The following is a 13,151-nucleotide window of genomic DNA, read 5'->3' as shown; positions in this document are numbered from 1 at the left end:
ACATCAAAATTATCTCCAGAGCTGGTGCTACACACACAAGTATAAGCACTATTCTATAAACCTTCATCATTAAGAGTCTTAGCTTTTCCTTCACCATTATCACTTAACCTACTCAAGTCCTTTGTGGGTATGACTCTAGTGGCCCCTCCTGTCACTCTGTTCAACTGGTGAACTTTGGCTTCATATCAGTTGGGGAAGGTTTCCAAAAATTCTGTGGGCTTTGGTGATCAACCAGTCTTTTAACTTCTGGTATTATCACAGAATGGTGTTAGCATCATTAAATGTTCACACTGAAGGATCCTAAGCAAATGTCTGGCTTCATCTTGCCAGCAAGACAACAGAAGCCCAGAGAGGAAGAGTGATTTGCATGAAGCCATCTAATTTGGGAGAGAAGTGAAGCTGGTGCCCACATTTGAAACTCCTGCCCACTGCTCCTTCTGGCACATCTCTCAGCTGGTTCCTTGGATTCCAGACAACTGAACAACTTCTTTCAACTGTGAAGTAAGAAGTGGCTCTTGTGATGAATTTCATAGCGTTTCTTCATGCCAGACAAGTAAGCCATACTGATATGAAATTAATTTCATTTGCTTGCCAGTGTTCAAACCAGGAGTAATTTAAATAATGACACCTTGAGAGAACTAGCCGAGACGTCAGCTTTTAAGATTTCATCACTAATCAGGACAATCAGGACAACAGTAAGAATTTTCAGGTTGACAATCACAGGCACACCCCTTCTTCCCACAATGTGCCATGTTATAAGAATAAAATTAAGAATTGTACTCCTAACATGTCCAAGTGGCCACACATGTAAGACTGGCCATGTGAATTCTAGACCTTCCATTAGACTGATCATCGTTGACAGTGAAAAGTAATATAGTAGCCTGTAATAATGTCAGTCCCCCAGCAATAATGGGGCAACTACATGGGAGATGACAGCACAAAGAAGAAACACTCATGGGGGAAAGTCATGGAGACACTTCTGCGTAGTATCCCATAATTAGGCAGTTACTTTATGCCATTGGTGTGACGGGATTAACAGTGCCCAGGATGTACTTCTTCCTTGAGTCTGCAGTGTGGTTCTTTACTTGCTTCAGCAGGTTGGAATTCGTGTGGGCTGAAGTATGGGAAAATGGAGCAATGGGGTTTTCCCCGAATGTAATGACTGAGTATCTGATGGGATTTGACTCTGTTAACAAACGCCCTGAAGTGAACTACAGGCAGGCCAACGTAAATGCAAAGTTTCCAGGGACGTGCAGCCTCAAAGCTTAAGCAGAATGGATGAGCATGATGTAATTGGCTAGTGTACACATTTGAAACAACCGTGGTGATTTGGTCTCAAGTGAGTCTGGCTGTGGACCTAGACCTGGAGAGGGAGCAGCCCCTCCCTATTTTGTTGCGATGGCGTGTGCACTGGGGCATCTTTGTCAGAGCAAAGCTCTACCTTCAGCTTCACCATAAACACACAGTTCTTCTTGTTAGAAACCTCTGTAGATCCGAGGATATTTGTGTGTGTCGGCGGGTGGGTGTGTGTACCCCTACCCATGTGGGTGTTGGCTGGTTTTGTGGGGAAAGGTTGGGATGAAAGAAAGACGGTCACTTGAATTACAGTGTTGTGTGAAGGCACAACCTTAGGGGTCGTGGGACAGAAGTTGAAGGATGGTTGTTCTCCCACCCAAACCTCTGAGAGAGCTTTATCACAAAAGATCTCTGGAGTACCTGGAAGACACATTGGAGGGACTTAACAAATGCCGCCAGAGCCCTTTGCTCTTCCTTCCTGCCTCATATTGCATGTCTAACAGTAGGCCAGAAATAATGGCTTTTTCATAAATGCTTGTTGCTTGAGCACCCAGTCCCTTATCTGATCCTTGCATCTTTCCCATCTCTGTGTAAGTCACTGTGCTCGCTGTGGGCTCTCAGAGGGCATTTGGGTGCAATGCTGATGCCTGCTGTGAGGGGGAGGCCACGTACTCTTAAATTTGCCTAAGTCACTCTAACAGATGGACTAAGAAAACAGTGTTGCTAAAGCCTTTTATGTTGAGCAGTGCACATTGTGCAAGGAAATGGCCTTCTGTTCTAACTTATCCCAAGACGTAATTTGGGATGCCCTTAGGGAAAAGTATGTGCGCTTCAAGGTCACGTGGGACAATTAATATATTCTATAGCTGATTCCAGTATCTTCCAAAATTCTTGATTGACTTTAATAGGAGGACTTAGGTAGAAATAGATGAACATCTCCATGTAAATGGTCATTGTTTTGCCTTAGAATTTTGAAATAGAAATAAGAAAATGTGAATAGAAATAAGAAATTATGATAGAAATAACAGTGATTACTCATTGGTGTTAAGAAAAGGGCTTTATGCTGTTTTGGAGACAAAGGGACTGTAGTTTTGAATCTGTTCATGTAGTCATTAGGGCAACTGTTCAGAGGCCTGGGTCTTGTGCTCCAGTGGCTCGGATGGAATATGTGAGTCTTGCCTTGGTGAGGAATTTAATCATGATGTCTCAAAGAAATGGCTCCTCAAAAAAGAGAATTGAAAGCATCCTCCGATTGCAGTGAAATAGATATGCGTGTTAATTTGAATATCAGGGCATCATTTCATCACTAGTTAATTTGAAAGACATTTTTGTTAAGCCAGTGTGCTAGATGCTGGAGTTCCACAAAAATAATGATAGGCTTTTGCACATAAGTCGCTTACAGTCTGGGCAGTAAAGTGAGCATTGCACGTAGGGTATTTTTAGAATTTTAATACAAGACAAAAATATGTGACCTAAAAGGTGTAAGTGGGAAGCCATGGAAATGAGGCACTGGGCAAGTTTTCACTGAGTGCCCAGAGGCAAGAATAGGACAGGGTCCGCATGGTTCAGGAAGGACAGTCCAGTGCGGCAGTGACGTCACCCTACTGACCTAAAGCAGCACGAGGCAGCTGGTGTAGTAATCGTTGCCGTGGGTGTTCACAAAAGAAAGACGTCCATTCCGGCTGGGGTGACCAGAGGAAGCTCTATCACGGAGGGAGGGTTTGAGTCTGCTCGTGAAGTGCGCCTTTCTGACAGATGAAGGTGGCAGAGTGAGGGCATCTCAAGCGGGTGAAAGCATTGGCAGCAGTGAGGTTCTGGAACGGGGGGAGTATAAGGCAGATTCTGGGCTCGGGATCTGTGACTCCCACAAGGAACCACCCTGAGGTGCTGGTCTGGCTGACTCTGAAAACCTTCTAGTGTAATGGTAGATTCCACAGGTGCCCTGCAAATGTGGGCACTTTCTCAAGAGTCCCCCGGGTTCTGTTCACCAGGCAGGTCTTTGCAATCTGCAGAGGAGGGTTTGTTTACATGGGGGAGTGAAGGATGGTTAGATGATCAATGGATTGGGGTCAGACTGAGGAGCCCTGAGTGACAGGCTGAGGCTTTTGTTATTGGAGGGGCTGTCACCCTCTTTCTAGAGGCCACTCCGGGCTTCTCCTGTTGGTCCTGTCCTGGGAGAAGTCGTTTCAATTTGGAGAGGTAGCAGAAGCTTGTCTGTCCCAGCCCTGGGAAGTTTGGGGGACACATCTGGAGCACTGACTGGACTCATAAAGTGGGTGTTGGGGTGTTTCAGCCTCTGTGAGCCTTTCTATGTTTGCTGCAAGGGGTCTGAGCTGCTTGCTTAGCCAATGGTCCTCACCCAGATTCCCTGGGACCTCAGGGATCACTTTTTCAGTCATTAAAGACACAACAGGGCACCTGGGCTAATCCAGTGTTTTGTTGGAACCCGCCAGGCAGTGGGCATTACATCTTATCTTTGTTCCTCCCTGTTCCTTTTCTTCACCTCAATCCTTCCTTTCCAACCCCTTCCCCTGCCTCCATCACTTTCTTCTCATAATAGCACATGTACAATTGCACAGAGCCACCCCCACCTCCATCTCTAATACAATGAATGCTGCTGTCAGTTCAGATAAGTGTACCCGCTGGATAGAGTGGCAATATTTTCAGTCCTGGCAAACACGATCATAAGTTCAGTTTATTAATATTGCAACAGTTGCACTAAATGAGATCACTTGGCTAACAAAACATTTATCAACAAAACGCTGCCACCTACTGAAGTTTTGCAAACAGCCCAGATGATTGGATAAGATCACAAATTCACTCTGTCACAAGCTTATGGTCTTTTCTGAAATCATTCCGAAAAAAGAATGATAACCAGCAAAACCAGACAAGACATCCTTTTCATACAGTCTGTTCGGAAAGTGTCAGGGTAAATCCTGCAGAGCGGCAGCCAAACAGAGGAGGCGGTTTGGGGGTCCCTGATGTTTCGTTTATTCTGTTATTTCCCGGCAGGGTTTAGGGTACTCCCAAACAACTTCTAGAACGAGTCGGGCCTACTGGAAACACATTCTTTACAGACTGATTTGCAACCTTGATGTTCAGTCTGCAGAGAGGGCACGTGAAAACAACTCGGTTTTAATTTTTATTCTGGAGAAAATAAATATTTTTTGGTATCAAAAGCCATCTCAATGAAACTTATGATAATAATAATAGCTGTTTTTCTATGTGAATATATAACCTTGGAAATACACTTTCATTCAAAGACTCCTTAAACTGTGGAAGCCACTTTAGGAAGGGATAATTAGGTTGTATTGTGTTTATGAAGTTCAGACTGCTTCACTAAGTAATGTGAGAATTAATTTGTAATGCCAAGGAGGAGTCTGGAAAAAAAGAAAAACAATGATAATTTCCATATCGTTTGTTTCTTTCAAAGCGAATAGTCACTATCCTCTGAAAAAAATCTTAGGATGTAACTGGAAATACTGAATGACAAAAACAGGGCTCTGGGTACCACTGCTCACCTCCTCCAACTCAACTCTGTAGCTAGGAAAGAATAGAAGATACGCTGGCACTCATCCTATTTCCCACATGTGCGAATGTGTTATTTCCCCCACGATACTGTCATGTTCTTAAGGGTAGGCCTCTGACTTCCAGGGTCTAGGACAGTGCCTGGTGTATTGCACATTGCTGGCACCAAGAAATGAGACATGGAAGAAGCTAATATATCTGAGATCAATTTAGCCAGCCACAACAATTTTAGATAACTAATTTTCTAGGTCCTTATCATTAGGGGGGCCTTTAACGACTGACTTTTCTCTCTCTCTTTTCTTTTTTTCTGGAAATTCTTGTACCTCCTTGAATAGTTATGGGTGTAAGGTTATTGGCTGAATGATTTCAGTGGATGAATGCAAACTTTCTCCCCACTCTCTGTGAGAGCAGAAGGGTGAAGAGGAGGGAGCTTGCTGCCTGTGTCCATTTATGATGGGGGTGGGAGAAAAAACCTAGACTACTCTTATGCATGTCCATTTTTCTAAACTCATATCACAAAGTGAGCTTGAGAGAGAAGAAATGCAGAGTGGGCATGGGAGAAAGGAAGCAGGCCTGGCATTGGGCTCAGGGTCAACTAAATAATAATGTTAACAAATAACATTAGCTATTAAACACCAGGTAGATGCCAAGCACTGTTTAAGGCATTTCCCCCTTATTAGTTCTAGTCCTCATAACAATCCCTCAAGGTAGGAGTCATTGCACCTATTGTATAGACAGAGAAACTGAGGCCCAGAGAGGTTCAATGACTTGGCTAAGTTCATCCACATGGGAAGTGGCAGAGGGAACCCAGATCTAAGTATATGTCTTCCAGCCCAAAGGATCCTGCTCTTTTGGGAACACCATTTTGAGCATAGTGGCGTATGTTCCTCTTTGCCTGTTAAGTAGACAGAGGGGAATAGAATAGAGGAAGTTCCTCTCTCTCCTGTGCGGGGAAGTGGCACTGCTCTTGCACGTGGGAGACTAGAGTTCACAGCATGCTAGTAAATGAGATCATGTGTAGGAAGCCCTTGGACCTCCTTAGAAGTAAGTGACTATACAAAACCCAAGCCATCTGTATTACTCTTGCAGGTGATGTGATTTCAGATGGACAGAGAGCACAGTTTGTCTTCTGTTCAAATTGGCATCCCTTCATGCCGTTCTGGGAATTAGTTCAGAACTGACTACAGGAAGCATAAATCACCTTTGCTACCCAGAACTATTTCCTAGCATGCCCATCTTTTCCCAGGAGGTTCTTTCTCTGTAGTAGATAAAAGTTTGCCTTCATTTCATGTGATCTCATTTCATTTTCCTCTTCAACAGATACCAGCCAGTGTCCATCATTCTGGGCAAAGCAGGATCCTGTCCCATGTACTTATATTCCAGGTGGTCCTACTGGAGTCTCACTTTTTCCATTGAATGCCTCCATCACTCCTATTGTTACCAGGGGAATAATTCTCGTTCTCATTGAAAGGAAAAGCACATTCTGAATATGTAACAATAACCTGCATGCGGCTCTCTGATTATAAATATCAAGTGTTATAAAAGCCCCATCAGTGTAGTGATCAAAGGCATGAGGGACTCACTGCTGAAGCAGCAGGTGACCCAGAACAATCGGAATAAAAGGAAATGCTGAGTAGACATGGGGTCCCAGGAAATTCACATGAAAGGTTTTCTTCTGATGTATTTCAGTTGTGCGTATAAAAGGATTTAACTAAGAGCTAACAAAGCAGTTGATTTTGGATTGAATGCTACCTGATAATTAAAAATAAGTTTAAGATTTACTGATCAGTCATAATTCCCATTTTTCATCCCAAATAAAGCTAAGAAGTGTTCATTTTAAGAATTACTTATACCTCTGGAAAAAAGGCGATAGAAGTCTTCCCATTGTCACCTGCTTACAGGAAGATATTGTGCTATGGACCTAAGGGTTGAAGGCCAAGAAGAGAACCCCAGGAAGAACTAGTGGTCAGTTAGACAAAGAAAGCACATGTTTGGTCAATAAATTCCTTTTTCTTTCTGAGAGCTAATAATTCAGATTAAAGAACCCAAACCCTGAGTGACAGGTACACTCAGATTGAATATACCTGTCATGGTGCCTGACAAAGCAAGTTTGGGGAGATACTGAACACAAGAACACTCTTCCCATTTTTAAGGTCATTGATTAGCTTTTTTTTTTTTTTTACTTCAAAATAAATTTGTCTTTCACAAAAACTATCCCAGAAAGCAAAATTCACTAAGGATGGCCCCATGTTAGCCCCAATCCAAGGGAGTTTCTGAAAAACCAAAAACACAGTATTATGGCCACTTCCTGAAGTAGACCCTGAGAATAGGGGTGGAGTCAGGATCCAGCGAAATACAATATAGAGCTGAGTCTATGAATGTGATTTAACCTAAAATGAAACACAGTGGTAACGGTTCTTGTTTTTGCTTGAAAGAGGTGGCTGTTTATATGACTGTTAAGTATCCACATCTTTAAGGTATGTGTTACTACCTAGTCACATTGTTACTGAATAGCAGCTGTTGTAACATCAACACTCTTCTGCCTGAAAACCTAAATTTGTTACTTTTGAAAAATTTTTTTCACTTATTGGGAGTGAAAATCAATTAACAATGTTTCCTGATAAGGGAGAAGAATCATCAGGTTTCATGCTGGTCATTTGTCTGTTTCTTCTTGGATCCTCTCCTGGCCCTTCCTGACCTGCTCTGGATTGCAGGGACCCATAGCTCCTGGGCCCCTGACTTTCTGGTTGTTGGCAAGGTTCAACCAATGGGAGATGCCAGCAGCAGATTGCAGGGTGGGAGCAGAGAGAAGCCAGGATATCTCTTCCTGTCTCTTTCTGCATTGGGTGATGCCCTACTTCCCAGGTCCAGCTGACACCTGGCAGCCTCAACCTGTAGGGCCAGGCTGGGCATGTAGTATTGGTTTTCCTTTGACTCCAAGGCTCTAGGAATGGTCACTTCCTGCTATTAAAATGTCTGAGTTGCCTCGGTGTCCCTTGTTTGGCTTTTCAGTTCATCTGTCATTCCCTATATTAAATTCTCTCTTTGACACACCTAGAGTGCTTTCTGGTTCCCTGGTTAGACACCAGCTAGTACAGTGTCACACTAGATTAATAGTCTATTAATAATATGTTTCACATCTCAGTGTCCATTAAGTCAGTGAGATCTGACCTTTCACCTAAAAGGTTTTGTGTTTGTTATTTTTCTTATTATCATGGTCATTCCTTATTCAATTACAGACTTCCTTTATTTTTCTGCAAGATTGTGTTTTTCAGGTTGGAGAAATGTCCAGAGATGTTCTTATATTAAACATCATGAATCTAACATGTTGCCAAATTTTGTACTAAAAGTCTTAAAAGATTCCAGACTCCTTGTCTTCCAGATGAAGGGTCCACAAAGGGTCGTGTGTACTTTCTTGCCTTTTCCTTTCCTTGACAGTATCTGTCCTCATCTATTGCGAAGTGGGGCACTCGACTCAGAGCACGTTTGCTTCCGCCGGTGGCAGTAGCAGCCTGTGGTACACCTGCTGGCCAGCTACAGCAGTGCATATTTAGAAATAAAAGGAGAGCAAACATCTCTACATGCACTTTCTTCTTGTCCACGAAAGGGGAAGCTTTCCAAAGAGCCCAGCAGGGAAACCCTGTGAATGAGCCATGGTCCTGAAATCTCTGTCCTTTAAGTGCTAATGAAATTAGGCCATAGAAGAGCACAAGGAATATTTGTCAGTTGGGGATTATATAAAACCATAGTCCACAAACAGCTTTAGTGATCAGTATATCAACCGAAGATCCATGCTGATTTGAAAAAGCCTGATATTCATAAAATGTGAATGTTGTCTGTGAGTATATATTTGTGATTTTGAAAAGACATAAAAAAGTATACACACAAAAGGCTTTGTAGTTGATTCTTTTTGGTTTTGTTTTTTTATTTTAGCATCAGGCAGTGTCGTGTTTCTGGGCGAGGTTTAGGTTTCCAACGTAGTGTCTCCTTGTACCAGGGTGGGGGTCTCACGATGTGGCCTGGGGCTTCATCTCAGGTTACCCCAAGGGCTAGGGCAGTAGCAGGGCCTGTGACTTGTGCCAGGCCATCTTCAGATCCGTTAGTGGGAGCCAGCGCGCATCCATAGGCTCCCTGGGAGGGGCTACAGGCACGGGCTTCGGAGCAGGACAGGCTGGATTTGAAACACGAGGCTTCCCATTGCTACCTCTGCCAAGCTCCTTTACCTCTCCAAGTTTCACTTTCTTTTTCTGAAAAATAAAAATAATAATTACATCACAGCATTGGTGAGATAGGAAATCATATAATGCATCAAAAATGTTCACCATGGTTCTAGGCACAAAATTAGTACTTAGTGGCGTATGACTTAAGGTCTGGAGAGCTGGGCTGTACCCAGGGTGGTGCTGGAGGTCCCCTTTCTGGCTGGTTTCTGCAGACTCTGAAGTCTCCTTTTGCTTTTTCTTGCCATATTTTGCATTTGGTGTAAAGGACAGGCCCTGATAATCCCAAAGTTTCTCTAGGACTCGGGGTGCAAACCAAGGACTCTAAGTGCATCTGATACAAAGCCGCCGATATGGAAGCAGCTGCAAACAGAGGCGTTCTAAGACATTTGTGTCTCTCTAGGAAGTGCTCCTGATTTGCAATACTTGTTCTGGACTTGATGTTTCTGTCTCACGTACCAACATTAAGTTGCATCTCTGTTTGACTCCACTGCCTGTTTTAGAGCACGTGTGCTATTTAGTGTACGATTATCTTTGAAAGTACTTAAGGATTCAGAGCAACCGAGAAGGTCACTGTGAACTTAATGGCTGAATGTAGAAGTCAGCACAGCTGATCATTAACTGCCAGGAAATACCCGATTAGGAGAACATTACTTCTAGAAGCCTGATGAAATTGTCCCTTCCCTGGCTTTTCTCTGTAGCTCAGCACTGAATCCTGTGAGCTGCTTCCCAGGGTTTAGGGTTTAAAAGATAGTTCATGCATGACTTTTAGCAACTGGGAAAACAATAAATAGGAATAGGGCTCTTAATCCTCAGTACCTCCCGAGGTCTGCATGAGGACAGGGTGAACCTTCTAGAAGCTGCTGGAACTTGGGAGCACAGAGATGGGGTGTTAGAGAAGGGGTCCACGGCTATCCTCTTTGGAGTGGCTGCAGGCAATAGTCCTCTAAGTGAAGGAGGAAGGAAGAGGCCTGTTTGGCTTTATTTTCTGTTGCTTTTATTGCTCGGCTCTTTTGAAACAGAACACTTTCCCTTACAGTGTTTTCTCCTATTTTCCTACCCATTTCTTTCCTTCACCTGCTTTTAAGATTCCAAGTTCTATCTATTGCTATCTTTTCCCATCATTTCAGTTTTTCTCTGTTCCCCTTAATTGGCCCGAGCTGTCCTTTGACTCATAGGCTGAACGGTGGCCTCAGCCCTTCCTGACCCGGAGAGCCGGGGTCCAGCGCAAGAAGGGGCTTTCGTGTCTACTCTGTCGGGCGCTCGCAGCGCCACCACGCTGGACCGCCGAATGCCATTCCATTAGAAAAGTCCACATCCTTCACGCAAGCGAAGGTGCACTTTGCTGCAACTTTGGCCGCTGTGCGGTCCCACAGATAGCCTTTTACTGTCGAGGGACCATCTCCAGCAGCATCTAAAAGTGCCTCCGAGGAAGAAGCGAACGGGGGAGCTAAGAGAATTCTCCACGCTGTATTCTCCCCCTCGAACTGCAGTTAAGTAAAGTAACCGACTGTCCGCAGAAGCGGTGGCCTTTCTACCTTCACATGTTTGTTTCCACCCTGTGGTCCAGTAACTGCAGCAGGCGTTGAACAGAAGTGCAGAGCAGAGCACTTCACAATTTCCTGGCATTTGTGACACAAAAGATACAGAACGTTTCCTTGTCAATATTATTAATAAAATCTAGCATTTACACTTTTCTTTAAGAGCTTTCATATTGGAGTCATGCAGTGTCTCAGGGTCCTTGTCACTGATCTGTTCTGTGCAGCCGGGCTGATGCGACCCTGAAATGAGTTTTCATCTCGAGAGGAAATGTAGTTTTCTTTAATTTTCTATGATTTCCCTCATCTTACACTTGTGGCCCCATTTTTCTGTGGCTGGAGGAAAAACTGCCCATGAAAGGTAAATGGATTTCTTTCCTGTAAAAGAATATCTTGGGGCTAATTTACTTTCTCTCAGGTAAATGTTTAGGCTTTTAGGATTTCTCTTTCCCTTCCCTTTGCCAGGGAGCTGTCTGGGCTTAGAAGACTCCGTGTTCTGATATCACAGTGTCCTCCTCTGCTTCTCACCGGCCAGAGGGCAGTGTCTTTCTGACCTTGAGTAGGGTCTATGCTGGCATCTTCACTGGGGGAACATAAGCCTTCCCTCATCATGACCAACACCACTGACCTTGACACTAGAAGGCTCTCCTCTGAATCTCAGCCGTGTCTTCCATCCAGTTCCTAAATGAATGGACCTCCCTGCCACCAGGAGACTTCACTGTCCAGAAGGCTTCCTTCTGGCAGGTCTACTTCTCCTCAACTCTGCAAACCCCATGGAAATTCTCAGGTATTTCAATAAAATTGGCAGTAGTGTTAGAGAAAGAATGATGATGAGAATTTTGGACTGAAACGTTAAATCCAGGACAAGTATTTCAAACAAAGAACCCTTCCTAGAGACACACAAATGTCTTAGAATGTGCCCCTTTGTAGCTGCATGCTGGAGGTATGAGATGAACTTGGATTCACTGTGTGTACCCTGAGTTCCAGGGAAACTTTGGGATTACTAGAGCACCCCCTGCAAAACATGGCAAGTGTCTTTGGCTCAGAGAAACAGAACCTTCTGTTCTACTTGGGGATGGGGGAGATACACAGGACACTGTTTATGATGAGATTTCCCCTTTGTCATTTTTCACCTACTGTGTGGTTGACGCCATGTTGGATATGGCACTTCTAGAAGGACCATTAATAATTCCACAATCTGGTAAAAGTACTCAGTGAAGTGTTACAGAGGTCCACAGTTCTGGGATTCACCCACACCCACGCCTAAGCCCCCAGCAGCAGCCAGGATTGTGGCTGGAGGAGGAAACTCCACGCTGATCTCTAACCTCTGCAGCTCTGCCTTTTCTCTCCTTTTCCTTTATCCAAGGCTAGAAAAACTCTTCCTTCTTTCCATGGTGGGATGGAAATTTCCCTCGGCCAATCTCTGTTCATCCAGGTGTGTTAAGCATCCCCTTGATATGCAAAAGAGAGATCTTTGGAATCTAGAAACCCTTTCTCTCTTAACAAACTCTAATTCCCAAGACAATGCTATCACTTTATGCTTAAAGGCAAAATCTCCTTGGAAACTGAAATTGAGTGAAGGCTGCCTTGTTCTAGCTGGAATTACCTATTTCCTGGGTCCACCCACTTCCTGAAGCAGGAAATCCAGCAGTAGAAACCTGGGGAAACCTCAGGGCTCTATGGTTTTTAAGAGGAGTAAAGAATGCACTGTTTTTGTTTTGTTTTGTTTTTAATATCTTAATTTCAAAAACAAAACTTTGAAACTTCTAGAAGAAAATAAGAAGAATATTGTTATGATATTGAGGTAGGAAAAGTTTGCTTAAATTAGATCCCTAAAGCCATAACAGGAAATCTTGACATTGTAAAAAAGGTTGAGGTAGGAGGTGAGACACAGGAAGAGGCGGTCCTTGGAGAGAGGTATCAGTTCATTGCTTATTACCCCTCCTGGGGATCCCTCCTTCTCATTTCAAGTCCAGTTAGGTACCTTTGGTTGGGGAGAGCTAAGGATACCCCTTGGATAATATGACATGATGCCTATGGAATTTGATGGGAGCAAGGGGTTGGTGTTTATGTCTAAGAAACTTAAATACTTAAAAAGGCTATGTTGAGAATGGGGAGAGGTGGCTGCCTTAAGAGCAGGTAATGTTCCCTAACAAAGAAGGTCCCGACAAAGATCTGGGGGTTGGAGCTGTTGCTCTGCATCAAAGGAATGGCAGCTAGAGGTTTCCAGGGGGAACTCTCAGAGGAACCCAGCAAAGTGCCCCATGTGTTCCAAGCTCACATAGAGAGTCTACCACATTCAAGGCACCATCACCAGATTCCATTTTGCTGATCAAATAACATTGCTCTTATTTCTTACCTTTACTCTCTGTTCCCACCTCCCCCACCTCCAACCAGGGATGTGTCAGAAACTGAGGCTAGGGACCTGGGGTGTGAATGCGAAAGAGATGAGTTTAGCAAAGAAATGATTGCTATAACTCTTTTTCCTCTAAGGCAAGCTTCCCAGCCTAAACAGATGAAGTAGCAAGGAATCCCAGGTACAAAGACAACCAAATAAACAAGGACCAGCAAG

This window comes from Vicugna pacos, chromosome 8, assembly GCF_048564905.1.
Source record: "Vicugna pacos chromosome 8, VicPac4, whole genome shotgun sequence".
Lineage (NCBI taxonomy): Eukaryota > Metazoa > Chordata > Mammalia > Artiodactyla > Camelidae > Vicugna > Vicugna pacos.
The sequence above is the reverse complement of the archived record's forward strand: the minus strand, read 5'-3'. Positions refer to the sequence as shown.